The sequence below is a fragment of the Triturus cristatus genome, chromosome 9 (genome assembly GCF_964204655.1).
Source record: "Triturus cristatus chromosome 9, aTriCri1.1, whole genome shotgun sequence".
NCBI lineage: Eukaryota > Metazoa > Chordata > Amphibia > Caudata > Salamandridae > Triturus > Triturus cristatus.
Window position 1 is genome coordinate 216738765 of NC_140592.1, and position 27778 is coordinate 216766542.

General features: G+C 42.4%; 1 protein-coding gene across 3 annotated transcripts in view; it reads left to right on the forward strand.

The window, feature by feature from the left end:
* The window catches only part of SLC25A26 (solute carrier family 25 member 26), an 842602-nt gene that overhangs the window by 236292 nt on the left and 578532 nt on the right, over nucleotides 1-27778 (forward strand). The window lies entirely within an intron of this gene.

The window sequence follows — 27778 nt, forward strand, 5'->3', positions numbered from 1 at the left end:
ACAACAATGATAATAAAACAGAGCAAAAGCATTCATAATATGCATAAAGTTTCAGAATTGTAGCAGACGGCGTATATTACAATCCTGAATCCGCCACTGTTCCTGAAACTGGCGCTCCTTAGTTTTTAGAGCTACAGGCTGGGTGTACTATTTACTGGTCACACTATACTGGTCAAAATTTGTGACCAGTAATTTTGCAACCACTAAAGAATTGTAAGAACCGACCTACTTACTAATAGATTGATTCTTAAAATTCTGAATTGTAGTGAGTCTCAAGCAGTGACTTAACAGGGGGAGAGGGGCCGTTGCCCCAGGCACAAAATTCTTAGGGACATTCTTAGAGGCGCTATTGGACTTGGCCCTTTTTGCAGGGTTTTCCCAAAAATGTTTGCTTCTTCCTCCTATTTTTTCCTGACATGTTGATGTTGATTTTAGGACTCTGGGCACTTTACCACTGCTGATCAGTGCTAAAGTGCATATGCACTCTGTGTAAATTGTGAACATGATTGGGTATCCATGATTGGCATATTTGATTTACTGATAATCCCTTAGTAAAGTGCATGGAGTGTGTCAGAGCCTGTAAATCACATTCTAATAGTGGGCCTGCAGCACTAATTGTGCCACCCACATGAGTAGCCCTGAAAAGGTATCTCAGACCTGCCACTGCAGTGTCTGCGCCAGTTTTAAACTGCCATGTCGACCTGGCAAGTGCACCTACTTGGCAGACCCTAACCTTTCCTTTTCTTACTTGTAAGGCACCCCTATGGTAGGCAGGGTGCAGCATATGTGAAAAGAAGGACATGTACTGGTGTGTGTGACATGTCCTGATAGTGAAATACTGCCAATTTCGTTTTCACTTTTGAAAGTCTATCTTGCCCCATAGGATAGAATGGGAGTTTATTTATAACATCTTATAAATATAACTTCCCATTGGGACAAGATAGAGGAATAAAGTTTAGGCTCTCTGAACTCAGAATTTAATAACACATCTTTTAGTAAAGATGTTTTTTAAATCATTTGTTTGAAAATGCCACTTTTAGAAAGTAAGCAGTCTTGTTTAACCATTCCATGTGCCTCTGCCTGTTTGTGTATTGACTGTCTGGTTTTGGAGTGACGGGGCTGGGGAGGTGCATTCTCTGAGAGCCACTGGGCAAGGTACAGGGGGGTTGATGTGTGTCCTGCCTTTCCTGGATGAGTCCAGGCTGGGCTGAATAGACCCTGGCTGAATTTGGAGTAGTGTGAGGAGATTTCCTTGCACCTGAATAGGGCCTGTCACCCTTGCATGATGCTGTCTTCACCCCCTGCAGTCATGCTGTACCAGTGCAGAGGACAGAACTGGCTTGGACTGGGCTCAGAGACCCTTGCACAAAGAGACCAAAGACATAAGTATTAGACTTAACTCCTGAACTTTAGATTGCTTCTGGAATCAAGAGGAACTTTTGCCAAGGAGAAGAGCTGGAGAAACTGAGGAGAAGTACTGCCCCTTTGCTATGTGCTGTCTGGGGTTTGCCTGCAGTAGCTTTTTCTGCCAAGGAAAGGACAAGGACTTTGCTGGGTGCTGTGTCCCCCTGCTTGAGGAAGATCTCCAAGGGCTTGAGTAGAGCTTGTCTCCTGTTCTCAAGTCTCTGGGATACAAAGACTTCACCCCCAGCTCCCCTGAATTTCCTTGTTGGGAGTACTGACCTGCCAAGAGGTGCCTGTGACTGTGTTGGACCTCTGGAGGTTGTTTCTGCTGTTCAGAGCTGGAAAAGCAACGCAACTACAAGAATATTGACGCATCGCTGTTCTTGTGGCAGTTTTCCAGACGCAGCACAGCTGTGCAAGAAGAATCTCCACGCATAGTTGCGCCGCTGCCGAAGCCACTGCAAACCGACTCATCGAGGGGTCATGGCTGAAGAAACCGATGCAGGGCCGCTCGACACCGCCGTATAGATTGCCGACGCCTCCTGGATTTCCACGCATCGTACCTGTGTGGCAAGTTTTCCCGACGCATGACCCACGGACCAGAACCGTCTCAGAATCTACGCATCTCTTCCCCCTACTGACCGGATTCGACGCATCACTTCTCCTGTGTGCAACAGAACTGTCGCATCGCCTCCCCATGGTCTCAGGAACTGACGCATCGCTTTGTTTTTCAATGTTTCCCATCTCTGCGGCTGTTTGGCCTTGTGAATTTTGTCTCGACTACAGGTACTTTGAGAGAAATCACGCATTCATAGTTTTCTATGGGCCAAGTTGTTTAAAACCTTTTTAAAGTCATATTCTTATTACTTGTATGTTGGATTTTTGTCGTTTTGGTCTGGTTGAGTTTAGATGAAGATACTTTATTTTTCTAAACTGGTGTGGTGTCCATTTGTGGTGTTATCGCTGAATAACTGTGTGTTTTGAGTACAAATACTTTACACATTGCCTTTGAGATAGGCCTGTCTGCTCGTGCCAAGCTACCCAGGGGGTGAGCAGGGCTTATCTAAAGTGTGTATCCTCCTTACCCTGACTAGAAGCGAAGGTCACTATTTGGACAAAGGTACCTATCTCTGCCAACTAGAGACCCCCATTTCTAACAGGCGCAAAATGTTAAAAGAAAAGTGGAAGGATACTTGCCTGCCCCGGGCGCTGGCAACCTACGCTACGGCACTGGTCTCAATCCAATGTACCTCATTGATAATAATGAGGTAGGTCGATCATTGCAACTCACTACAATTGAAGCGTATCGCAGGAATTGTGGCCTACTGTAGTCAGCAGACCACCATGTCTGTGACTCTTTCTAAATAAAACAACCTTTTGTTAAACAAAAAATGCTGTCTGTTTTTCATCCAACTCTTTTGGCGAACGCATTACCACCTCCTTCAAGGTGGCGGTAATATTTCAATGTTTTGCAACTGTATTTCGGTTGTAAAACATTGATACATGTGATGCAGATTCGTATTTGAAAGGGGCAGCCTGCAGCACGGCCCATCCAAATGGCGAACCAGTATCCACGCCCGAAATGGAGCACTTGCGTCCCTTAAACTGCTTAGTGCATCTGGTCCCAGTTTCTTAGCAGTGGAAGTATGTATTTCTGGGTGGCTTAGTACAGCAAGTAGATATGTCTTGAAACGATGGAATGAAAGCACCAGAATAAGTATATTTGTATGTTTTATATTTAAATGCACCTGCATGTTTTTGATTCACTTTACATATATGCATACCATAGAATTTAAATTCTAGATTTTATTGATCATTTTATTATAAAATGCATTGAAATGTTTGTCACTTAAAAGTACCCCAGGGGCCGCCATAATTGCTTAGCTCACATATTTTTGATGGATAGAACTGTGCCCTGGGTTTGTCAGGCATGTAATGATGACATATTTAGTCATTAGAGAAAAGAAGGAATCCGTGCTGCAAATGTAGCCTTTTCTGCGAGCGTGGTTGGCGGGAATTAACTCTGCCATCCGAGAAACAGGCGCGGTGGCTGGGAGCAGCTTTGGGAGTCGTCGTGCAGAAACTAGTATCCATAAGTAATTCACGAAGTAGGAGACCACACATTGTTGGAGAGTAAATAGTTCAGTAAAGTAAAGGGCCAGTGTCTGGCTTTGTGTCGACTTACAGAAAGCATTAGAAACACAGCGAATGGACTGGGGGTTTCATTTGTTTATTTGAGCTTTCTCTTGAGCTTTATAAAGACACGGAGATTGGAGTTGTTAGAAAATGATCCCAGAGGACACATTAGAGAGTAACTAAGGGGAAAAAGCTTTTCGAAAGGCCCCCTCTATAAGGGAAGGAAAGGGTTACATGATGAGCCAGAACCATCCATGGATGCTGTGAATAATGTGCAGAGCTCACAAAGTTCATAGGGACCGGGTGTGAGCTAGCCAATGACTGCAACTAAATTGTGCAGTCCACAGAAGACAAGCTGTTTGGGTTGACAAGCTCAGGAATCGAGGAATAACAAGCAGTGGCAAAGCCAGTAAGTTGGTATTTAATGTGCCAATGCATGCGGAGTGAGGCATACAGGAGGGAGGCAACAGGAGCGCCGAGGGAAAGATATAGTTGTGAAGTAGTCTCATAAATTCAATGCAACATTTATGAATATTTTGAGCAATAGGTCATTATGACAGCTGTGCTTTAAAAACAGACCTAAAAACCAGGGTCTTTAGACATCGTAACAGTAAGAGCCAGTCAAGCAGTGAAGTTTTGCTCGAGACATCACTCATTGTCCATGAAGTGTCTTGCAGTTTGTTTAGATAGATAAAAAACAGTGTTTAATGTGTTAAAATAAAAAAGTGCACAACACACCGAAAGTTTTTCTAAGGTCCTGCTGTCAAATTCAATGGATGACGAACCCTGCCTGCTGGCGAATCAACCTTCTGCCTCTTTCCTCCACCTCCCTACATTTCCTGTCTTCTTATCTCTCTTTTAGGTTTTAGTTTGTGCACACTTTCTACCTTTGTCAGTGCCTTACTGGCTTTCCTCTTTCTCCCTTTTGCGCCTTTCTCGCTCTTGCTCTGGGTCAAAGTCTGAGGATGGCAAATTTTGAAGTACCAGTCCCCAACAATCAGGGCCAGTGTCCACCTCCTGCAACAAACGGCACAAATTAAGCACTTTATCAAGCAGTATTGGGTGTACTTATGTTAATGCTACACACTTAGATGCAGGTTTAGCGTATGAAACAAGCCTCACCTAAGAGACCTCTTAGGCTCATTGTGAGCTCATACAATAGCTAAGTGAGTTGTCGCACCTGTTGTAAATCTTGTGTAACCTAAACTATGTCATCTGTCTGACATTGATTGCCTTAGTATTACAGTTCAGTTGAGGGCCACCTGGTGTATGATAGAAAAGAGTCTGTCTCTTTTCATAGACCACTGTCCGGTTAAACTAAGGCGAAATACACAAAAAAACAATGCACTAATCTGCAGTGCAACAATCAGTTGTAGAGATCTTGATTGCCTCTAACATGCGGTAAGCATTTGCAAAGTGAAAGATGTCCATAAAGGACAATTGCAAATGTGGGGGGTGGGGGTGGTAGGTGGTGGGGAGGGCGTGGCGGGAGGTGGAGCAAACATTGGTCCCATGTTGCACTGCACTCTCCCCCTGATATTGTTTTGCAATGTGCCACTTTTATGGCATTTCAACCACTGTCCCTTTATAGGATTGTGTGAGTACGATATGTAAGCCTGTGAGAGTGAGTACCTGTAGGACTTAGAACCACGTCTGGATATTCTTGGTATGCCTAACCCTGCTGAACCAGAGATGTCTTAGGTGTTCGCCCCTGTAGGAGTGTAGCCCACAGCCACAAATGGAATGACCCAAGATAATGTTACTGATTTGGTATCTGTGGTCCTTCGGAAGGGGAGATGTCGCCGTGCAGTTCCAGTACTGGTAAAGCTCCAGGTGTGGGAACTTTTTCACTTCAGTTAGATTGAGAAGTACTGTACCCCCCAAAGAGTCTCTTAAGCCAAACATTGTCAGACATTCTTGACATGAGAACTGGATCTGCCCAAGCCTCCCAACCTTTGTAAATCACCGATCAAAATAAATACATCTTGAAAAACCTGTAAAATCAAATGTATTTTTCAATGCTTCTGTATTACCGTGCATTTAATTCATTTCATGTCATTGTTGTGAAGTTATCGATTAAAGGCTCTTCTTCCACATCCTCTTGCTCCTAACAAGTTGGAAGACACTACCAATTATTCACACAGCAAAACAATATTTAAATCGAAGGTCTTTAATTTTTTTGTAAATATTTCTGTATTGTTTTATAAATGCACAAGGTTTTATGCACACGAATTACAGCTCCTATCCAAAAAAGAATATTTAGATCGAACTGAGCTGTACTGAATTTAACAACAAGATACATGACATTATCAACTCCCTGCCCTTTAAGTGCAGTGTAGTTAGGAGGGCACTAGGGACATAGCTAATAAACGTGGCAATAGAAAGGGGAGAGAGTTGACAAAAATGTCATTTTATAGAGCTTTCTTAGCTGATACACCTTCAGTTTAGATTATGACACTCCTGTCTAGGAACAGTGTACAGGTAATGATACAGCTGCGCTCCTGCTTACAGATCTGCTAAGCCCACTGCTATGGGGTGCCCCAATAAGTAGGTCTCAGTAAGAAGTGTCTTGTTAGCCTCCTGCTGTGTATTTTCAGCGGGGTCCCCTGCAAGGTATATGCATGTGTTCTCCTGCTCAGAGTTATATTTGCTGTATATATCTGGTATCTTGACTTGTATTTTGGCCCTGGTGTTTTAGTAATGTAGTTTGTGAAGAGAGATCTAGGCCAGTCCCAGACTATGTGAAGTCCCGTTTGTGAGCTGAGTGGTGCACCACGATTACCCTTTTAGTGGTCAGAGGGCTACTGATGGTGTCTTGGGTGTAACACATATAGCAGTTGTTGGAAAATTGCCCTCTCTGAAGGGTCACCCCAAACTTTTTGCCTTCCTCCTACTATTTATCTGACCTTTTTGTTGACCTTAGGACTCTGGGCACTTTACCACTGCTGACCAGTTCTAAAGTGCATGTGCTTCGCCTCTAAACATGATAGCATTGGTGTATACACAATTGGTATGTTTAATTTACTTGTGAGTCCCTTGTAAAGTGGTATGCCGTATGGCCAGGGCCTGTACATTAAATGCTACTAGTGGGCCAGCAGCACTGGTTGTGCCACCCGCACAAGTAGCCCTTTAAACATGTCTCAAGCCTGCCACTGCAGAGCCTGTTTTAGCAGTTTTACTGCCACTTCGACTTGGCATTTAAAACCCTTTGCCTAGCCCGAAACTCCCCTTTCATTACACATACGTCACCCCTAAGGTAACACCTTTAAGGTAGGCCCTAGGTAGCCCATAGGGCATAGTATTGTGTAAGTAAAAGGTAGGACATGTACTTTTAAGTTGTGCATGCCCTGGTAGTGAAAAACCTCTAAATTAGTTTTTCACTACTGTGAGGTCTACCCTTCTCATAGGTTAACATTGGGTTTTCTTTATTACACTTACAAGCTGTAATTCCTGATAACAAAGAAGTAGCTGATTAGGAAGGAGTAGTTGGACCATGTTTCATATCTTTAGAATGACAATGATAAATCGTCTTTACTGGCAAAGTTGGATTTAACATTACTATTTTAGAAAGTAGACATTTCTCTGCTCTTACAGCCCTATGTGCCTGCAGCCTGTCTCCAATACACGTCTGGGGGTGGGTGGAAGCTACACTTTGTGCATTCCCTCTTGACTGCCACTAACACAGGCTTTCTGATGGCTCTTCCTGGGCAGGAAGGGAGGGGCTGACACACCTGAATAGGCAATGCCCTGTCCCCACCAGAAGGGCTGATTATCCCATGCTGGTAATCTGGAGCCATGTCTAGGAAGAAAGGAGCTCTCTGCACTTCAAAGACCATTCTTTGAAGTTACCTCCACTTCAAAGACACAAATGGGTATAAGTATTCGGTCTCTGACCTCACTAAATCAGACACTACTCGACCTAAAACTTGACTCTGTCAGAAGAACTGCTGTGCTTTATCAAGGACTGACCATCTGCTGGACTGCTGACCTGGAAGGCTTGTTTTTCTGCTGTGCTTGCCTGCTGCTCTCTGAACCTGCTGAGGAGAGTTGAACTCTTGAAATGAAGTGATCTCCAAGGGTTTGTTGGCTTGCCTCCTGTTGCTTGGTACTATCAGAGTCTCTAACCCTGCTCCTGTGACTGGTTCACTGGAAGTGGACCCAGATACTTGCACCAGTGAAATCGGCACATCTTCAGTCTGCATGTAGCAGAACCAGCGCATTGACCCGGTTGCTGGAGTAGATTCGGCGCATTGCACTCAGAACTGCTGCATTGCGTCCGGAATCACTTTGTTAGCAAGGGGCTACTGATTAGTTGTTTGTGAGGGCTGCCATTTGGTGGCTAGAAGGAGTGAAGTGGGTTTGGCTGAAGTTTCTGGTTTTCAGGTCAGACTTTTCTTTTTGTCTATCCCTGATTACTGCTTCAGAGAGGCTGGTGGTACTAAGATGCAGAAATCTCACACTTCACTGTGTTCATGTTGTAGGAGCTCCAGTCTTGTGCCAGTCCCAGTGCTACCTTCTTTGAGAAGCTTAATTTGACAGAAAGGCTGTCTGAAGGGCAACCAGAGAAGGATACGTGAAAGAGAACCACTGCAAACCTATTCTTGTGGGAAGCACCTCACCGGAAGTGTTCTGTCAAGCTAAAGCCTTGAAGAAGGGGTTTCAGTGGTTCTCTGCATCTGTCACAATTGAATCCACTCTGATATCATGTCATGATGCTTCCACTTTGATATTGTGTCCTGATGCTGGGGCAGAGTGAAGTGGGGTGGTGGGGTTTTTCCACTGTGAGCGTCTGTATATAGTTAATTTGTATAGTTAATTTGCATCGCGCACCAATCATCCCAAGAGGGGTATCTCAGCGCAGAACAAAAACAAAGGCCAAACAGATTTACATAGAGTTAAAACAGTGCTATTTTAAGTAGTTTCCCACGTTTAGCGTGATCTGTGCACATTTGAGTATGAAGGGGTAACTTGTTCCAATATAGCAGGGCTAGGTTGTAAAAGGATCTACCCCCAGTGCATTTGTTTTTGATCTGTGGAACCATTAATAGAGCTTTCTCACTGGATCTAAGGGATCTAGGCAGATGGTAGAAGGTGACCTTAGAGGATAGGTAACTGGGGCCATTTCCTATAAGGAGTTGTCCACTAGGCAACACATTTCAAAACATGATTCTTTTTCGTATTGGTAACCAGTGAAGTGAACGTAAAAGAGAAGAGGAGGCTGCTCCTGCAGGATGGTAACAAATGAGATGGGCAGCAGTATTCTGCCCAACTTGACGTTTTAATAATATCTTGTTTGCAGAAGCCAGCAAGGCATTGCCATAATCTAATTGACTTATGTCCAATGCCTGTACCAACATTTTCCTCACTGAAAGTGGACAAAGGGTGAAAACTCTCCTCAATAAGCACATCGTGTAAAAAGGAGTGCGAGTAATAGACAATACTTGCTTCTTCATAGAGAGAGTATGGTCCAATCGGACACCTAGGATCATCACTACAGTTTTGGGAAGCAGAGCTGCACCAAGTTCAATAGGCCACCAATACGGGGTCGAGAATTGTTGGGCCTTGCCAAACAACAATATCTATGTTTTACTAGCGTTCATCTGGAGACAGTTTTCAGTCATCCAGTAAGCAACTGCTCTCATCCCGGCTGAGAAGCGTTCTTTAACTTTGGCCTTCATCGAAGGAGATTATCAGCTGCGTATCAACGACATAAGATATTCCCTTGAATTCAAGATTCTGATGATCTTAGCAAGTGGGGCCAAATAGAGGTTGAAGAGCGTGGGGCTCAAACATGAGCCTTGTGGCACCCCGTTATTCAGGTTCTAGGTGCAAGATTTGCAGGAGCCCAAGATGACAGTTTGGGTTCTACTTATAAGAAAACTACTGAACCATTTTGATGGTAAGTCTTGGATTCTGTACTCCTTGAGCTCCTTGAACTTTGTGATAGAATATTATGTGTATCATTCCTTTTGCTCTGCAGTTTTTAGAGGACTAGATGTTTATGTGGGAATTAAGGCACCAAGGATTGCCGGAGTGTGTCATGCGTTACTAGTTGGTGCAGCAATGGAGCAGGCAAGTGCCTGTGGTGGTAATGTGGGATCTTCAGACATCAGCTGCTAGGCCCCTTTGTTACTGCTCACCTCAGTTTGTGCTACCTGGTGTGTAGTACAGCTGTCATGCTCCACCGCTTGGCATACTGCGGACTGTTCTTTGCAGCCACAGTGCATCAGCTGCTCTCCATTTTGGCTTCTGCTTGAACCACTTTAGATGGGCCTCAATTCTGTCTTATGTTCTTTGTAGGACAATGCAGACCTGCACTGCAGGAGAAGTAGGTGCAGTGCAAGGCCTCTGTTGTCTCCTTTCTATTTAGTTATCCTCTTTGTTGTAGTGGGCACAGCTGCAATCACCTTACTTGTGTAGTGCTCAGATCCAATTCGCTGAGAGAGGGTGGGGTTTTGGAGGGTGTGAAAAGGGCTTCTGAGCTTTAAGGAGCTTTAAAGAGAGGTGACCAGCCCTTGCCTTTCTTCATGTGTGGAGGCTGATGGGCCTCTGTTTAATGAGTCTTTGTCCTATTGTTGCTACCAAAGTACAGTACCCTGTTGTGTCTGTATAAAACATGTTTTTTACTCTTGTTTGGTCTACGATGATCTGCTGTTACGTTCTATGCAACATAAACGTTTATGGAGTGTATTGGCTGCATCCCTTTTCTATGCTATTTGATGTCCTATTTGTTGTTTTATGCTATTTAATGATCTGCTTGTGTAATACTGATGTTGCTAAGACTGTGTAAGAATCTGGTCTGGGAAGGGGAACAGCCATTACAACGCGGTTATTACCACGCTGTGCAGTTACATCGCATGCGTTACAACGCATGCGATGTTACAACGCTATGCCATTACAACGCAAGTCTGTACATCGACTTGCGCTAGATGGCGTGCTGACATTAAAAATAGTGTAGTTTACTATCCCAACACCTTCTCTACTGTTAAGTGGACTGGAGTTGGAATAGTAAATTACACCTTTTTAATGTCAGCGCGCCATCTAGCGCAAGTCGATGTAAAGACTTGCGTTGTAATGGCATAGCGTTGTAACATCGCATGCGTTGTAACGCATGCGATGTAACTGCACGCGTGGTAAAAACCCGCGTTGTAATATCGTACATCCGTCTGGGAAGACTCACAAGTTCTCTTATCTGGGGCCAAAAAAGCACGATTTAATGTTTGACTTACGGCCACATTGTTGGCCACTGCCCATCCCTCTTCTATTCCCAAACAAATATTTCTCTGTTTTAATGATAGTGTGGTTCTTATCAAATTATATGTTTTTATTGGATGTTAGTGGTGTGACTTGTGAAAAGCATATAAAAAAGAACACCGTAGAGTGACCACATCACTGCAGGTCATTACAGATGCTGTCTTTATTACTAAAGATTTTCTCATACAGATAATTTATTTAAGGTATGTTAGTTTCGTTCATTTAAAGGAAGTATAACAACAACATGCAACATCCAGAATGCATTAGGCTATAACCCAAAAGCCCAGGAATAAATACCGAACTGGTGTGCAAGGGTGACCACCTAATATTGTTAAAAGCATGAAGTATTTAAAAAACACTTAATTACGGGCAAGGCACTTTCTATGCCCAAGGAAGTTTTTATAGTAACGTGTTTTAAAGCATGCTGAATTGTACATTTCAGTAACAGACCTAAACCTGATGAGATTTAAGAATACATTTAGAAAGGCTGTGTATGGGTCTGCATCCATCCATATATTTACTAATTAAATTCTGCCGGCCATGGTCCTAATTTATAATGATTACATTCTGCCTGGAAGAGCGGCGAAGAGGTTCCCATAGGCCATTTACCTAAAATACAAACAACCATCACCAGCTTCAAAGTGTAAACTTGAACAGAACTGCAATATGAAGTTGTGGTTCTATAATGAAAAGGGGATATTAATTCCAAAGGTTTATGTAGGCATTGGAGCCATTTTTGTATTTCTTATTCACATTCTACCTTATCCACTATCACGATAACGATACCTTTTCTATTGCTATAATCAAGGGGTTAGATAATTTGTTATTATATTGTTTGAAATGGGGGGGTCTCCGGTTGACAGTGGTATTCACCCTGTCCTAGTAGGGACCCTTCCTTCTAGTCATAAGGGAGTTACACACCCTTCCTTCTAGTCATAAGGGAGTTACACACCTAAGATAATCCCTGCTCACCCCCTTGGTAGCTTGGCACGAGCCGTCAGGCCAATCTCAGAGGCAATGTGTAAAGTATTTGTACACAAAACACAAAGTAACACAGTGAAAACTCTAAAAATGAACATCACACCAGTTTAGAAAAATCAAATATCTTTATCTAAACCTATCAAGACCAAAACAAAAAAAATCCAACAAATAAGTTGAGGGATAGAGATTTGACCAGTTTCAATGAGTAATCACTGTTTCAGGATTGTCCTCACGCCCACTATATGCTTTACGGTAATTCTCAGAGGGAGCGGCACGCTCGGATGCTGTAATGCCGGCATGAACAATGCAGGCACTCCCTCAAGGGAGTATATAGCACTATGGGCGAGTGCAGGGAGAGTGCTCGAGTCTCGGGGGTATTGGCACAGCCTCTATGACTGATAGATACAGAAGACTCTGATTGTGCAAGCAATCACCTACGGCCATGTCGGGCACGATCTAACATAGGTAAAAAGGCACCAGTTCAAACAAACTTCACATATGTCAATTCACAATGACGGTGAGGCCGCCTCGTGAGACCGTGCGGCCCCTGCCAGAGAGTACATTACCTTGAATCTGCAAGGTCAGCCGCCGCTTGTTATGCTGTGTTACTGCTTGGCTCAGAGGGGTGGGGAACAGGCAAACGGCTCCAATTTCTTTACTGCAGCCTGATAATGCACTCCGAGGGTGGAACTGGAGTCAGGGCAGTAGAGCGAGGGCACTCTTGGCAGTATCCAAGTCCCACAGAGTTGGTCAGAGGAGCACAGTTCCCCACACGCTTAAAAGTGAAGAGGTGCTGCTCGTGGACTCTTCGGACAGGAGAGTGCTGACCAGCCCAGCGGGCGCAGAGAGCAAAGGAGTCACAAAGTCAACCTTAAGCAAAGACTGCAAGGGGACACTGTCTCCTAGTTGTTTCAGGCACACTCCAACGAAACAGAGTTTTTGTCTTTGATTTTGGAGAGAGGGGCTGGAAGTCCCGATGTTTCTCCTGAGGCTCCCGTAGCACCCTGAAACCACTACAGTCAGGCAGTACTATAGTTCATAACCAGGCGAGGTCTTTGCTGTTCCAGGGACCTTGAGAGACCAGGCGAAGTCTTTGATGGCCGTGAGACTTCCAATAGGCGGCAAGCACACACAAGCCCTTGGAGAACCTTTGATAAGCAGGATAGAAAGGCTGTCCAGTCCTTTCACCGCCCACAGACAGAAGCAGCAACTACAGGCCAACCCAACAAAGCAACACACACAAAGGGGCAGTACTCTTCCTAACAGTTCTTCTTCTTGGCAAAATCTCTTCTTGATCCAGAAGTCTGGGGTTTGAGGTCCAATAATAATACCCCTTTTGGCCTTTGAAGTAGGCATTCTTCAAAGGATAGTCTTTGTAGTGCACAAGTTCTTGCCTTGCCTGGTCATGGCTCCAGACATATTCCAGGGGGGTGGAGACAGCATTGTGAGAAGCCAGGCACAGTCCTACTATGGTGTCAATGACAATTCCTCCCACCACTGTAGCTCAGGAAGGCCCATCAGCCTGGTGATAGGCCATCAGGATATGCAGGGCACACCTCAACTCCCTTTGTGTGACTGTCTAAAGTGAATGCCCAAACAGACCCCTGTCAGTCTAAACCAGACGTTGATTCCAGAGGCAGGCAGAGGCACAGGATGGTAAAGGAAGAAAATGCCCACTTTCTCAAAGTGACATTTTCAGACACTTAATTTAAAAAACACCTTCACTAAAAGTAGTATTTTTAAATTCTGAGTTTAGAGAGTGCAAACTCCAAATCTCTATATTTTCCCAATTTAAAGATACACTTGTAAGCTGTTACAAGGCAGCTTAAATGATAACCTATGGGATAGATAGTCTTTACAATAGTGGATAACAAAATTTCACTATCGGGACATGTAAAACACACCAGTACATCTCCCACCTTTCACATTAACTGCACCCTGCCCATTGGGCTACATTCGGCCTACCTTAGGGGTGCCCTACATGTAAGAAAAGGGAAGGTTTGGGACTGGCAAGTGCCTGCACTTGCCAGGTTGACATGGCAGTTTAAAACTTCACTTACAGATACTGCAGTGACAGGCCTGAGCTATGTTTGCAGGGCTACTCTGGTGGCACAGACAATGCTGCAGGCCCACTAGTATAATTTAATTTACGGGCCCTGGGCACACAAAGTGCACTTTACTGAGGACTTGCCAGTAAAACATATATACCAATCATGGATAACCAATCATAATCACAATTTACACAGAGGGCTTATGCACTTTAGCTCTGAGTAGCAATGGTAAAGGACCGATAGTCCTAAAGCAAAAAGGTCAGACAAAATAGAAGGAAGGAAGTAAAATGTTTGGGGAATAACCCGCAAAAAAGGATCAGGTCCAACACATATGTCTCCCTCTCCCCACTGATACTCTCTTGATACAACTTACTGTCCCACCAGTTAATTTCCCAGTCGTATTTCGATCTAATCTGTGTATATCTAGTTCAAAGCTAATAATAATTCCAGATTTTAATTATTGCATCGTGATTCTAGTGACCATGTAAACTACTTACTTTGCTAAAATTCCAACAAAGGTTGAACATGCCTACTAATTAAAAGGGTACTTCTTGACCCAATTAGACATTGAATCCTAACATTGATGATATAAGGGTGAAACATATTCTCTGGTTCAATGATTTTCTTATTAAATGTGCTTTTCCATTTGGCCGCACTATAACCAAAGTAAAGAGAGCTGAACCAGACATGTAGTTCAGACACATAGTTGGTCCAAACTTTGTTTTTGATGTTCTTTGTGCGTCTATTGGCAAAGCGTGGTTTTGGCCAGCATAGATCGTTGGATGTTAAGATTCTCCAGTTTTTGTTAATTATTTTCTTAACGACATTTGAGAAAAAGAACATCAAAGACATCCTTGTACATACAAGACCTGCAGCCATCACAAGCAAAGGAACCTTAACAACCCTCTGGAACCTTGATCCAGTAATAGGACACTACCCATGTGGCTCGTGTTCAGTCTGCAAACTTACGAAAATTACAAAAACACCACAACTCTCATCTGATCTCACATGGACATTACGGCACCACACAAACTGTAATACAACTCATGTGATCTACATGATTGTATGTCCCTGTGGCCTCAAATACATAGGGATGACGTGCCGTAAAGTGAAAATTCGAATCTGTGAACACAGGAGCAATGTCTCCTGCAAACGAATCACAACCAAGATGAGTAAACACTATATCGAACAGAACCATACTCCTGACGACCTGAAATGGGTAGTTCTTGAAACACTACTATCCAAATCATACAACGCAGAGAAGATTCTCTTTGAAAAAGAACAACGTTGGATCTATCGCCTTCATACAGACACAGAAGGGATGAACGATAATATCCCCTGGTATACCCTCTCATAAGACATTAATCCATCGCCTCCTTATAGACAGAGACATGAGGAATGATAAAATCTCGTGGAATATCCCGTGGAATACCCCCTAGAACTGATCATATGTCTCTTTAACAGAATAACGTCGACCATTCACGACCAACTCCATTAAGTTAGCTTTTTAATGTTATAACTCCACACGGGCAATAACCCTTGACACATGATTTTCATATCCCTCCACATGACCATAAGGCATAAAAACCACCTACAAGTATATATGCATAGGAATGTGTATGAAAACCTTTTTATGCTTTTTCCACAACAGCTAATGGCTACAACAATACAGTATACTCAATAATTGATTCACTCTTTTTTAACATCAACTCTATAATCAAGAGTCTTTTTTCTTTTTTCTAATCACAAAAATCCCAATCGTTGCCAACCGACGAACAACTCAGTCCCTTTTTTCCTTCTGACCGTGACCGGGAACACAAAAGCACCGAGAAACGGCTCCCGCGTCACTCGGAGCTCCGTAGCAAGAGGCAGCACAAGTGCAATACGGTGATTACAGCGGGTGAGATCTACGAACAAAACAGACTTCCCTACCGCATCTCCGGTCTCAAGTAAGATACAATAACATTTCTCTTTTCCTTAGAATCAACCTTTTAAAGCCCGTCGGAGACTCCATGAAGCGGAAACTTAGCGCACATAAGGTAAAATTTACCCGCATGACTAACTATTGTGAATATCTACGCCCATTTGAATTTCATGCTGAAAAAATAATTCGAGCAAGCACAGATTTTCCTTTTCCTTTAACAAGCACTACGAACATTGCCGAGAGCAATCTATCTTTCACAAAGGAGCTAGTTTTCATGTTTATCTGTCCAAACAAAAGCGCGCGTATTCTAAGTTGCACCCTCGAATCATGCAACGTATGAATGAGCGAGAAAACGCGCACAATACGATGTCACCCACAAACCTATGTAAATATTAAATCATGTATACTGACTCACATTGGTTTTATGTCAATGAAAATGTTCTGAGCTTCTATTAGGCACTACGAACACTGCCAAGAGTAATCTGGATTTCACAAACCAGATAGTTCTTATGTCTAGTATTTTTCCAAACACAAGCGCACGTATGTGAGAATCTAAAATGTATCCGTGTTTCATGCGATGTATGAATGAGTTAGAAGACACGTAAAATACGATGTCGGCTACAATCCGATGTAAAATATTATATACTCACTCCGATATAGCTTTGCTTTTTCTTTAGTGTTCTTTAACCGAATCTCCGTGTTCACACAAATTGTGATGACTAATGCACAATGCTGCGTAAATATAACTCCCATTGCGGATGTGTATGAAAAATAATACTGTTTCGAAAGCTCTTGTTTTGAAAACGTAGAAAGATTATGTTTTCTTAAATTCACAGCACCACCCTTTTGCTTTACTTTCTTTTATTTTTAGGTACAGATACAACTGATCTGACCATCTAGTATCTAGTGGTAAATTAACCACTCTATGTAGAACCTCATTGGCCCTACACATTGAAATTCGGTCCTGACGAAAGCCCCGAGAATGTGCAGAGGGCTGAAACATGTTGACCATTAAGAAGTGCGAATGACTAGTAACTCATTCAATACGCACAATATCTTTCTTTTAAATTCCCATTCACTGCCTCACGAATATATTATAGAGGTTATAAGTGACATAGGGATTTTAATGTAGTATTTTTCACCTCACCACGAGCACTTATTCACGTTCATTTCTGACCACTACTGTCAGTGCCAGCAGGTCTTCCTCCAGGTGGAGGTCAGCATTTTACAATAAACTGACCCAATGATGTTGCTGAAACAGTACACAAATGGCGGAGAATGAAAATATACCGCCTTTGACCTGTGTAGATGTATGAGGGTCTTTTTATAGTGGATACAACCAATAAGACCATGGCACCACAGGACAAGTGATCCATCCTCCCCCCTTGTGATTTGTAACTAACTTTCGGAAGCTGGATGGACTTATAGCTTCTCTTTCCCCCACTTGATTACAACATATTGAAGCAGCGCACAGCTGTGGGAAACCTATTCCCCATAAGAGTGTTAACAAATGGGTCTGACACCCTTATCATAAAGAAGAACCAACAAACATGGCAGACAACCAAGGTTTGAGCTACACAGAAGAAGAAGTAAACGCTATCCTATCAGGAGCCTCACTACTGCAAGACAAGGATCTATCAAATACACTGACACATAATAATGAATGGGACGAATTAACTGAAATGAAGAAAGATCAAGTAAGAACAGCTATACATGGGATCATTATGAAAGAGTATCTGCGAGTCAACTCAGCCCCAAAAGGCTTATGGGTGCAAAATTCCCCACGTATTTTCCTTAAAGATCTTGCATTCAGAAAGGATTGGTCTTCCATATCCTGGAAGTGTACACGAGACTATCTGGTACTCATAATAAAAACAGCAACAAGATTAGTAGAAGCACTGACAATCAAGATTCAAGTTAGTGAAGCTAATCTAAAAACCACAGTCCAGATTTCCGTATACAAAAAACGCCTAGAAGAAATCAATAAAGAGATGAATGAGACAAAAGAATACATCACCCAAAATAAAATCCAAAAATTGGGAAAAGATCTCAAAAAATTCTCAATGGAGAAAATGCACCCATACGCAAGAACAGATTATGTTATTCCAGACCATCAAGAGGATGAGGATACAACAGGCGAAAGTTCCGGCAACAGCTCAGACTGGAGCAATGATGAAGGAACTAATCCCAGAAGAGGGGGAGGACAATTCAGACGTAATCAAAGAAGGAGGACCAACAACTGGCAGATGCCAAGATACTATGACCAATCACAACCCCCTTTCCAACCTTATATACCTCACTACCAAGGATGGATAAATCCCTACTTCCAAAGCCCTAACACCATGGGACCCCCAATGAATTTACAACAGCCCCCTTTTTTAGGGAGAGGCCAAAGCACACGGAGAGGGAGAAGAAAAGGGGTAACATGGAACGAACAAGAAAGACAAGTACATACACGAAGTATGACAAAAGAACAACCAGGGACCAGCTCGACGAATCACTGGTAGTAAATCTCACTAACATCACTCTCACAGCAGATCAAGAGAAAATTTTGAACAAAGGACTTGGTTTTGTACCAACACCAACAACGGATATTTTCAAACTAAAGTGCGAACTCTCAGAATTCTGTAGGAAAATAAAACTGAAGGCATTTTTCAAAGATAAAGAGAACTACAATCAAGATAGTGACACCAAACTTAGACCCAAGTCAACCTTCTGTCCACCTTCCCAAATGGTCCCCGTAGAAATACAAGCTTTTGAGCAGGCGATCATGAAAGAAGTAGACAACATAAAACCAACCAAGAGACCTTTTGTGAACACAACACGACAAGAAAAGAAAGCAATGAAAGAATTACACCAGAACACAGATCTGGTTATCAAACCAGCTGATAAAGGGGGAGCCATTGTCCTTTTAAACAAACAAGGATATAACGATCAATGCCTATCACTACTCTCAGATACAAAATTCTACCAGAAACTTACAGTAGATCCAACAAAAAGACTACAGAGGACAATTGAACTCATGGTGGAAGAGGCTGAGATCCACCAGTGGATTTCGAAGCATGAAGCTGAATTCCTCAGAACTAAAACACCAAGAACTCCATATTTTTATTCATTACCCAAAATCCACAAAAACAAATCACCACCACCAGGACGTCCAATAGTCTCAGGGATAGGGTCTGTACTTGAACCTTTATCACAATTTGCTGACCAATTCCTGAGACCAATAGCACAAAAAACACCTACCTATCTAAAAGATACAAGAGATCTCCTAAACATGTTAGGAGATCTAACATACAACGATCAAACAATGCTTCTGGTGGGACTTGATGTGGAGAGTCTCTATACAAGCCTACCACAGCAAAAGACGCTAGAGACTTTAGAGAATATTCTTTTCACTCAAGATTGGCAATACAGAACTCCCAGACATTTTGTTTTGGAATGCTGTAAGATGGCTCTGACTGAAAATTTCTTTGAATATGACGGGACCCTCTATGCCCAACGACACGGTACTTCTATGGGCAGTACCTTTGCGCCTAGTGTAGCAGGTCTATATGTCAGCGCGTTTGAAGAACAATGGATACAGAATTCCATCAATCCATACTTCAATCAGATGAAATTCTGGCGCAGGTACATTGACGATGTTCTATTAATTTGGGAAGACACCCAAGAAACACTAGCTGAATTTATGAACTGGATAAACACAAGAGATGAGTGCCTTAAGTTTACACACTCATCAAATAACAAGAAGATAGACTTCCTTGATGTTACAATCTATTCTGAGAACAACACCTTACAAACAAAAACTTTTTACAAACCAACAGCTAGGAACAGTATCTTATCTTACAACAGCTTTCATCCTCGACCATTCAGAGAAAATCTACCCTACAGCCAGTTCTTACGACTGAAAAGGAACTGCAGTAAGCTGACGGATTACAAGATACAAGCAGCAGCACTAGAACAAAAACTGCAACGTAGGAATTATCCTACTAAAATCATCAGGAAATGCCAAAAGAGAGCAAGGAACCAGCCCAGAGATAGTTTACTGGAAACGACCGAACGAGAAGAACCAACGGACTTGCTGACATGTGTCACTACTTACTGCACATCCACAAATGTCGTTAAGAAAATAATTAACAAAAACTGGAGAATCTTAACATCCAACGATCTATGCTGGCCAAAACCACGCTTTGCCAATAGACGCACAAAGAACATCAAAGACATCCTTGTACATACAAGACCTGCAGCCATCACAAGCAAAGGAACCTTAACAACCCTCTGGAACCTTGATCCAGTAATAGGACACTACCCATGTGGCTCGTGTTCAGTCTGCAAACTTACGAAAATTACAAAAACACTACAACTCTCATCTGATCTCACATGGACATTACGGCACCACACAAACTGTAATACAACTCATGTGATCTACATGATTGTATGTCCCTGTGGCCTCAAATACATAGGGATGACGTGCCGTAAAGTGAAAATTCGAATCTGTGAACACAGGAGCAATGTCTCCTGCAAACGAATCACAACCAAGATGAGTAAACACTATATCGAACAGAACCATACTCCTGACGACCTGAAATGGGTAGTTCTTGAAACACTACTATCCAAATCATACAACGCAGAGAAGATTCTCTTTGAAAAAGAACAACGTTGGATCTATCGCCTTCATACAGACACAGAAGGGATGAACGATAATATCCCCTGGTATACCCTCTCATAAGACATTAATCCATCGCCTCCTTATAGACAGAGACATGAGGAATGATAAAATCTCGTGGAATATCCCGTGGAATACCCCCTAGAACTGATCATATGTCTCTTTAACAGAATAACGTCGACCATTCACGACCAACTCCATTAAGTTAGCTTTTTAATGTTATAACTCCACACGGGCAATAACCCTTGACACATGATTTTCATATCCCTCCACATGACCATAAGGCATAAAAACCACCTACAAGTATATATGCATAGGAATGTGTATGAAAACCTTTTTATGCTTTTTCCACAACAGCTAATGGCTACAACAATACAGTATACTCAATAATTGATTCACTCTTTTTTAACATCAACTCTATAATCAAGAGTCTTTTTTCTTTTTTCTAATCACAAAAATGCCAATCGTTGCCAACCGACGAACAACTCAGTCCCTTTTTGCTTTCTGACCGTGACCGGGAACACAAAAGCACCGAGAAACGGCTCCCGCGTCACTCGGAGCTCCGTAGCAAGAGGCAGCACAAGTGCAATACGGTGATTACAGCGGGTGAGATCTACGAACAAAACAGACTTCCCTACCGCATCTCCGGTCTCAAGTAAGATACAATAACATTTCTCTTTTCCTTAGAATCAACCTTTTAAAGCCCGTCGGAGACTCCATGAAGCGGAAACTTAGCGCACATAAGGTAAAATTTACCCGCATGACTAACTATTGTGAATATCTACGCCCATTTGAATTTCATGCTGAAAAAATAATTCGAGCAAGCACAGATTTTCCTTTTCCTTTAACAAGCACTACGAACATTGCCGAGAGCAATCTATCTTTCACAAAGGAGCTAGTTTTCATGTTTATCTGTCCAAACAAAAGCGCGCGTATTCTAAGTTGCACCCTCGAATCATGCAACGTATGAATGAGCGAGAAAACGCGCACAATACGATGTCACCCACAAACCTATGTAAATATTAAATCATGTATACTGACTCACATTGGTTTTATGTCAATGAAAATGTTCTGAGCTTCTATTAGGCACTACGAACACTGCCAAGAGTAATCTGGATTTCACAAACCAGATAGTTCTTATGTCTAGTATTTTTCCAAACACAAGCGCACGTATGTGAGAATCTAAAATGTATCCGTGTTTCATGCGATGTATGAATGAGTTAGAAGACACGTAAAATACGATGTCGGCTACAATCCGATGTAAAATATTATATACTCACTCCGATATAGCTTTGCTTTTTCTTTAGTGTTCTTTAACCGAATCTCCGTGTTCACACAAATTGTGATGACTAATGCACAATGCTGCGTAAATATAACTCCCATTGCGGATGTGTATGAAAAATAATACTGTTTCGAAAGCTCTTGTTTTGAAAACGTAGAAAGATTATGTTTTCTTAAATTCACAGCACCACCCTTTTGCTTTACTTTCTTTTATTTTTAGGTACAGATACAACTGATCTGACCATCTAGTATCTAGTGGTAAATTAACCACTCTATGTAGAACCTCATTGGCCCTACACATTGAAATTCGGTCCTGACGAAAGCCCCGAGAATGTGCAGAGGGCTGAAACATGTTGACCATTAAGAAGTGCGAATGACTAGTAACTCATTCAATACGCACAATATCTTTCTTTTAAATTCCCATTCACTGCCTCCCGAATAAATTATAGAGGTTATAAGTGACATAGGGATTTTAATGTAGTATTTTTCACCTCACCACGAGCACTTATTCACGTTCATTTCTGACCACTACTGTCAGTGCCAGCAGGTCTTCCTCCAGGTGGAGGTCAGCATTTTACAATAAACTGACCCAATGATGTTGCTGAAACAGTACACAAATGGCGGAGAATGAAAATATACCGCCTTTGACCTGTGTAGATGTATGAGGGTCTTTTTATAGTGGATACAACCAATAAGACCATGGCACCACAGGACAAGTGATCCATCCTCCCCCCTTGTGAAATGTCCCCCAGTTAAGCCACAACTAATTGTTAAACTCGACAAACCAACTCCCTGGTACTGAAGGCAAAACAGACCAAAACAATCCTTCGCCAAGCAGCACATTTCCGAAGTTGGAAGTATAATGAAGCTTAAAAAAAAAATCAGACTAGCTCGGAACAACTATAACATTTTGATAGAAAAATAAACAACATGTTAATAATGGGGAAATTACAGGATCTCAAAACCCACAGAAGTGGTATTTCAAGAAATTAAGGAACTATCTGACGTGTCTAGCACTTCTTCAGGAATCAAGCCCTCTCAAAACGTTTCTGTTCGAGTTCCTTATTAAAAAGATCCATAATTTAAGATGAGAAAAGGAATAGAAGGATTTCGCTTTAATTTAATTGATATGGGACCTGATTTTACAACTATCTTAAATGGTTTCCTTCTTTGCCAGTAATTTAAAACCTCGGGCACTCACAGATCAAACCCTGCTTCATTAATGTTTTAAAATGGCTTCAGCGTTCCTCTCAATCCACTAGGACCAGCACTTTATTCTTTCATTGAGCAAGGCATCAGACCCAAACAATTGAAATCTGCTTTTAAAAAGCTGTAGTTAGCTTAGTCTAGCTTGAAAAATCTGGGCCTGACCTGATCATTATTTTGAATTTTCACCCCATATGTTTCCTTCTGGCAGTGGCAACAATATTCAAAGATCATGTGGCCAAACAGTTAAGTGCTCATACGCAAACTGCACATAGTACTGAGCCGGTGATGCTGGCTGTGCTTAGTGACTTCAGGTTTGTAGTGGGTGGCAGCAGTGTCAGCTTGCTGATACCATTGGATCTCTCAGCGGCGCTTGACACCATCGACCATGATATGCTGATTGTTTGGTGTTGGGTAGAAGGGATTGACGATACGTCTTTGGCCTAGTTCGCCTCTTCTCTGTTGGAGCATGCCCAAGCTGGTATGCTCCTCCTGGTCACTCCTCCTGAAGTTCTCTTGAGGTATGGGTCCTTCAGAGCTTAGCTCTATTGTCGCACCTGTTTATACATGCTGCCACTGGCCAAAGTCGTCCACTTTAAGGGAGTCAACCTCTACAAGTACAAAGATGACACCCACTTGTTAGTAAGACTGGGAGGTAATCTTGCATCTGAGATACATTTCTAGCAGTGCATGAGATGTGTCTGGGAGTGGATTTGTGCTAATTGGCTCAAGCTCAGCATTGCCGCAGTTTAGGAAGGACCTCAAGACTTGGCTCGTCGGATGACCCCAGCAATCAACGGAGCCGCCACCCCTTACCCCCTTAGCGCCTTGAGACCCTCAGGGGTGAGTAGTTGCGCTTTACCTACCCTGATTGATTGAAGCTCAATGCAGAAAAGAAAGAAGCATTAGTGGTGAATTGGGAAGCAGATCTCTCTGGTTTGATAGTTCTGGCCAAATAAATTGGGTCGTCCCCCCTACTCCAGATAGATGTCAGACTTTTCTAACAATCTGAAATTACTGAGGAAAATATTACTGGTTCTCAAGGAAGCTGGCAAAAGATTGACGTTTTGTGCGATTGTCTGATCATGACCGGACTATGCTAACTCCCTTTTTCTTGAAGCACCAGAATATCTAATTTACAGAATGCTGGAAATCCAGAATAAACCAGTTAAGGGAGCTCTAAACGTGATTGTGCTCCCCCTTTTTACATTCTTTACACTGGCTCCCAATTAAACAGCATATCCACCTCTCAATACTAATCATCGCTGATAAGGCTTGTTGCAGAACTCTATGATACTCCTTGAGCAAGACATTGGACACTTGCACTTTTGCCAGAAGTAGAGTTGGAGGTCACAGCTTCATAGTTATTACTGACAAACTTTGGAAGTACGGAACTCATTACCAACTGCAGTAAGAACTATCGTCTTACCTACATAAATCAGAAGTGAATTAAAAAAGAATTGGCTGATTTCCCTACGCATTCTAAACTTTTTTGCTGATATCCGATGAGAATGAATTTAAGATTTGTTGGTGTTTCTTAGTGCAAAACCCACTGGTGTTCAAGTACTCCATAAGACATTCTGACATGACATAACACAGCATGCACTGCACTGTCTTGTTACTAGAGGCCTTGATCTTTCAATAATTGACTGGTGCCACTGAAAAGACCATGCATGTGAAATGATGAAATGAAAAGGTTGTAAATTAGTTTTTTGGCGCAGTCAAATTCAGAATACAAAATAAGAGTACAACTCTTCCTAGGTATGGTAAGCAAAGTAATGGAGGAATTGGAGAAAAAAGTGAAGTTCTGCATGTGATTGAAGGGTCAGCTAAATGCACAGCATATGCTACCAGCATCCTCAGCATACATAATTTTCCTTAGGTGGCCTATCAGTTCATCAAAACGTCCTTTTAATATAAATTAAGGGTGTCAGGGCTCAGTGTTTAGAATGTGAATGCTCGGGGAGGCTGATTGTCTACTCTGTTTATTATATCATTGTATGTGTATTTGTAAAGTGCACTATCGCCAGCTAAGGTAGGTTAAATGAGCTGTAAGCCTCAGCCGCACATATTGTGCTCAGGAGACCTTGTGCACAGCGGCTGTCGCAATGAAATAAGAGGAGGCCTTAAACAAAGCAGGTGAGATCCTGATCCCTATAAGCACCTAGGGAACCCTCAAAAAAGCCTCACCAGGAACCATAAACAGAAACAGAAGGATACTTGAAAACCAAGATATGGGCATATAACAAACAGAATATCGTGAACCACCAAACGTCCAGAGTGGTGGGATAGAGCCTTGGCAGTCATTACATCACAAGGAGAAACAGGAAGGGAACAAACCATGCAAGCAAAGCAGGTTCTGACACACTAGGATGGTTTAATTTGCACCCAGACAGGAAAAATGCAAGTGTTAAAGGCATTGTAGGGCCAACATAAATGAGGCTCCTTGTCCGGCGTTATTCTCACCTGAGTTGGGGATTGTGCAACACTTTTCCCGATTACAGAACCGCAGTAGCACCACTGTTGGGAAAGTCATATTCCTGCATCTCTAAATGATGCAGGGAAATAGGTGGGCAGACGAGACATCCACTAATTTTTGGAGGGGTTCTGTCACTATCTACTTCAAAATGAGGAATTTAAGTGGCCTCTTAGTCTGGAAAATTCTGTTTTGGGGGAGGATTTAGTGCCTTGTACAGTGCAAACACTCTAAACTCTATCACGTTGAGGTGCTTAAACTGGTTGACCAATCAAAGTTTGATTATGTCTTTAATTGCCAAAAGGGTGTTTGAAGTGGGTTAACATTATATACTTACCGGGTAATGTTCTGAGGTGTAAGTTTTAGACAAAGACCTCCACGGGGAAAAAAAAAACACTTTTTGATTGCTAAATGTAGACACTGGTGGATAATCTTTGGTCCCTTTTCTGTTTTGTACCACGCTTGTGTTTTCAAATGGGACTCCACAATGGGAGCTGCTTTTCCCATTTATGAGGAGGCCACTTCAGATGTGTAGGAAGCGGATGGTGGGGCCTGTCCCTTCCAAGTGCCTCAAGACTCATTTATTTAATTCTTACATAGACTCCTGCTGGACGTGTAGAAACAATGCAGAAACCAATTTCCGCAAAGTGTCTCCATTGAGGAACAGCAAATTCATGGATTGCTCCAAGCCCCAGATTGTCTACAAGAGTCTTCCAGACAGAAAGTGCAGCACCAGAATGGAACTTGGGTTTGCAGCAGAGGTGACACCTTGAATTACAGTTGCCTGGATTGGGAAACTCGGCTTTTCCTCAATCAGTTTCATATCTGCAAAGTCTTTTTGGAAGAGTCGGGAATGGGTTTTAGGTCTTGGCTCTCAATGTACCTTTAATATGTTAAAATAGGGCATTTTCCAGGAATACATTTTTGCATAGTTCACAAATGCTTGTGGTGTGTGCTGTACTCCGCGAAAGGTCAGTGAGATAGGCCCTCGTTGACAAGCTCAACAGGTAACCTAGAGTCAGAGGTTCCGTTCCCAAAAAGCGCGACTGAGCCAATATCCATTTGAGATCAATAACTTGATTTCAACTGCGCTTCATAAAAGAAAACCCTGTTATTTATTGGTGTATGCAATGGCAAAACTGTGGGGCAAGCGATATGCTGACAGTTATTATTTTATTGAAAATTGGACTTTGCTGTATAATTTCATGTTTTCAGTTTTTATAGTTATTGAGATGCAGAATTCTGAAACCTTGCAAGTGTTTAAGGTATTCTAAAATTAGCTCTTTGGAAAATTCAGGCACTCAATAACATATAGCTGTATACATTTAGAGTCATGGTTGGTTGGTTCTGATGCTCCGTCCATCACCACCCCCTTTTGTACCGCTTTGTTCGCCATAAGTTGGCAGGGTATGATCAGACGTGAGTCCCTTGCTCACTTTGCCACTGGATTCAAGCAAGCCTGGCTGAAGACGGCTGAGATGCCAGAAAACGGTCCTAGGATGCTTGTTTCCGGTCCAGGGAAGGCATGGCTTGGCAGTTCGGGCTGGACTGTTCCCATGAGGCACAGGGTCAGACTGATTTGCATATGGCCATGTCTGAACTGGGGTGGCAGAGTGGGCTAAAGAACGGTGATGGATCAAACCCAGATCTGTTGACTGGGTGTGAGTGTTTGATTGGTTCTGATGCTCCGTCCATCACCACCCCCTTTTGTACCGCTACATTTAGAGTCATTAAAGATTCTGAATCGAAAAAAATACCAATATCATCTTTACACACTACCTCTGGCAAAAACAAAAGTATGGTCAGGCTGCAATTTCAATTATAACAAACCTGTGTCAACCCTTCATTCAAAGACATTAAACTTCATTGGTGGTGTTTTAGTTAAAACAACAGTAAAGTTTTATTAAAACGTGGCAATGTATTTTGAGAGGCACTTTAATATTGCTTCAATAATTAGCACAGAATTTTGACTTTAATTTTGAACTATCCATGAATGAATATCGGTCAATTTGCATCTGTGGTGCTGTATAAATTGGTCAACTCCAGCCAGAGAAGCTTGATTAAGCGGCAGGTGAAAGGCTGCAGAGAACACCCGGTTTGTATTATCCAGCACCGGTTCACAACACACTGAAGAGGATGGGTTAAATAATGGAAAACTCAAATTAGTGCTGCAGCTGGACATTTCTTGTAAATAAAGATGAATGGAGACAGAAATCCACAACCACTGCCAACAAATTCATCATACAATTAGAGCTTGAAACAAGCAAATTAGGTGCTGTCAGACAACTAACCAACCAGCCTCCCACCAGCATGTGCGCGCGCCGTTGTTTTGCAGGTGTTGCTCTCTGCGCACTTCTGTGTAGGAGTTGTGCATTGATCTATGACACAGGTTTTAGACT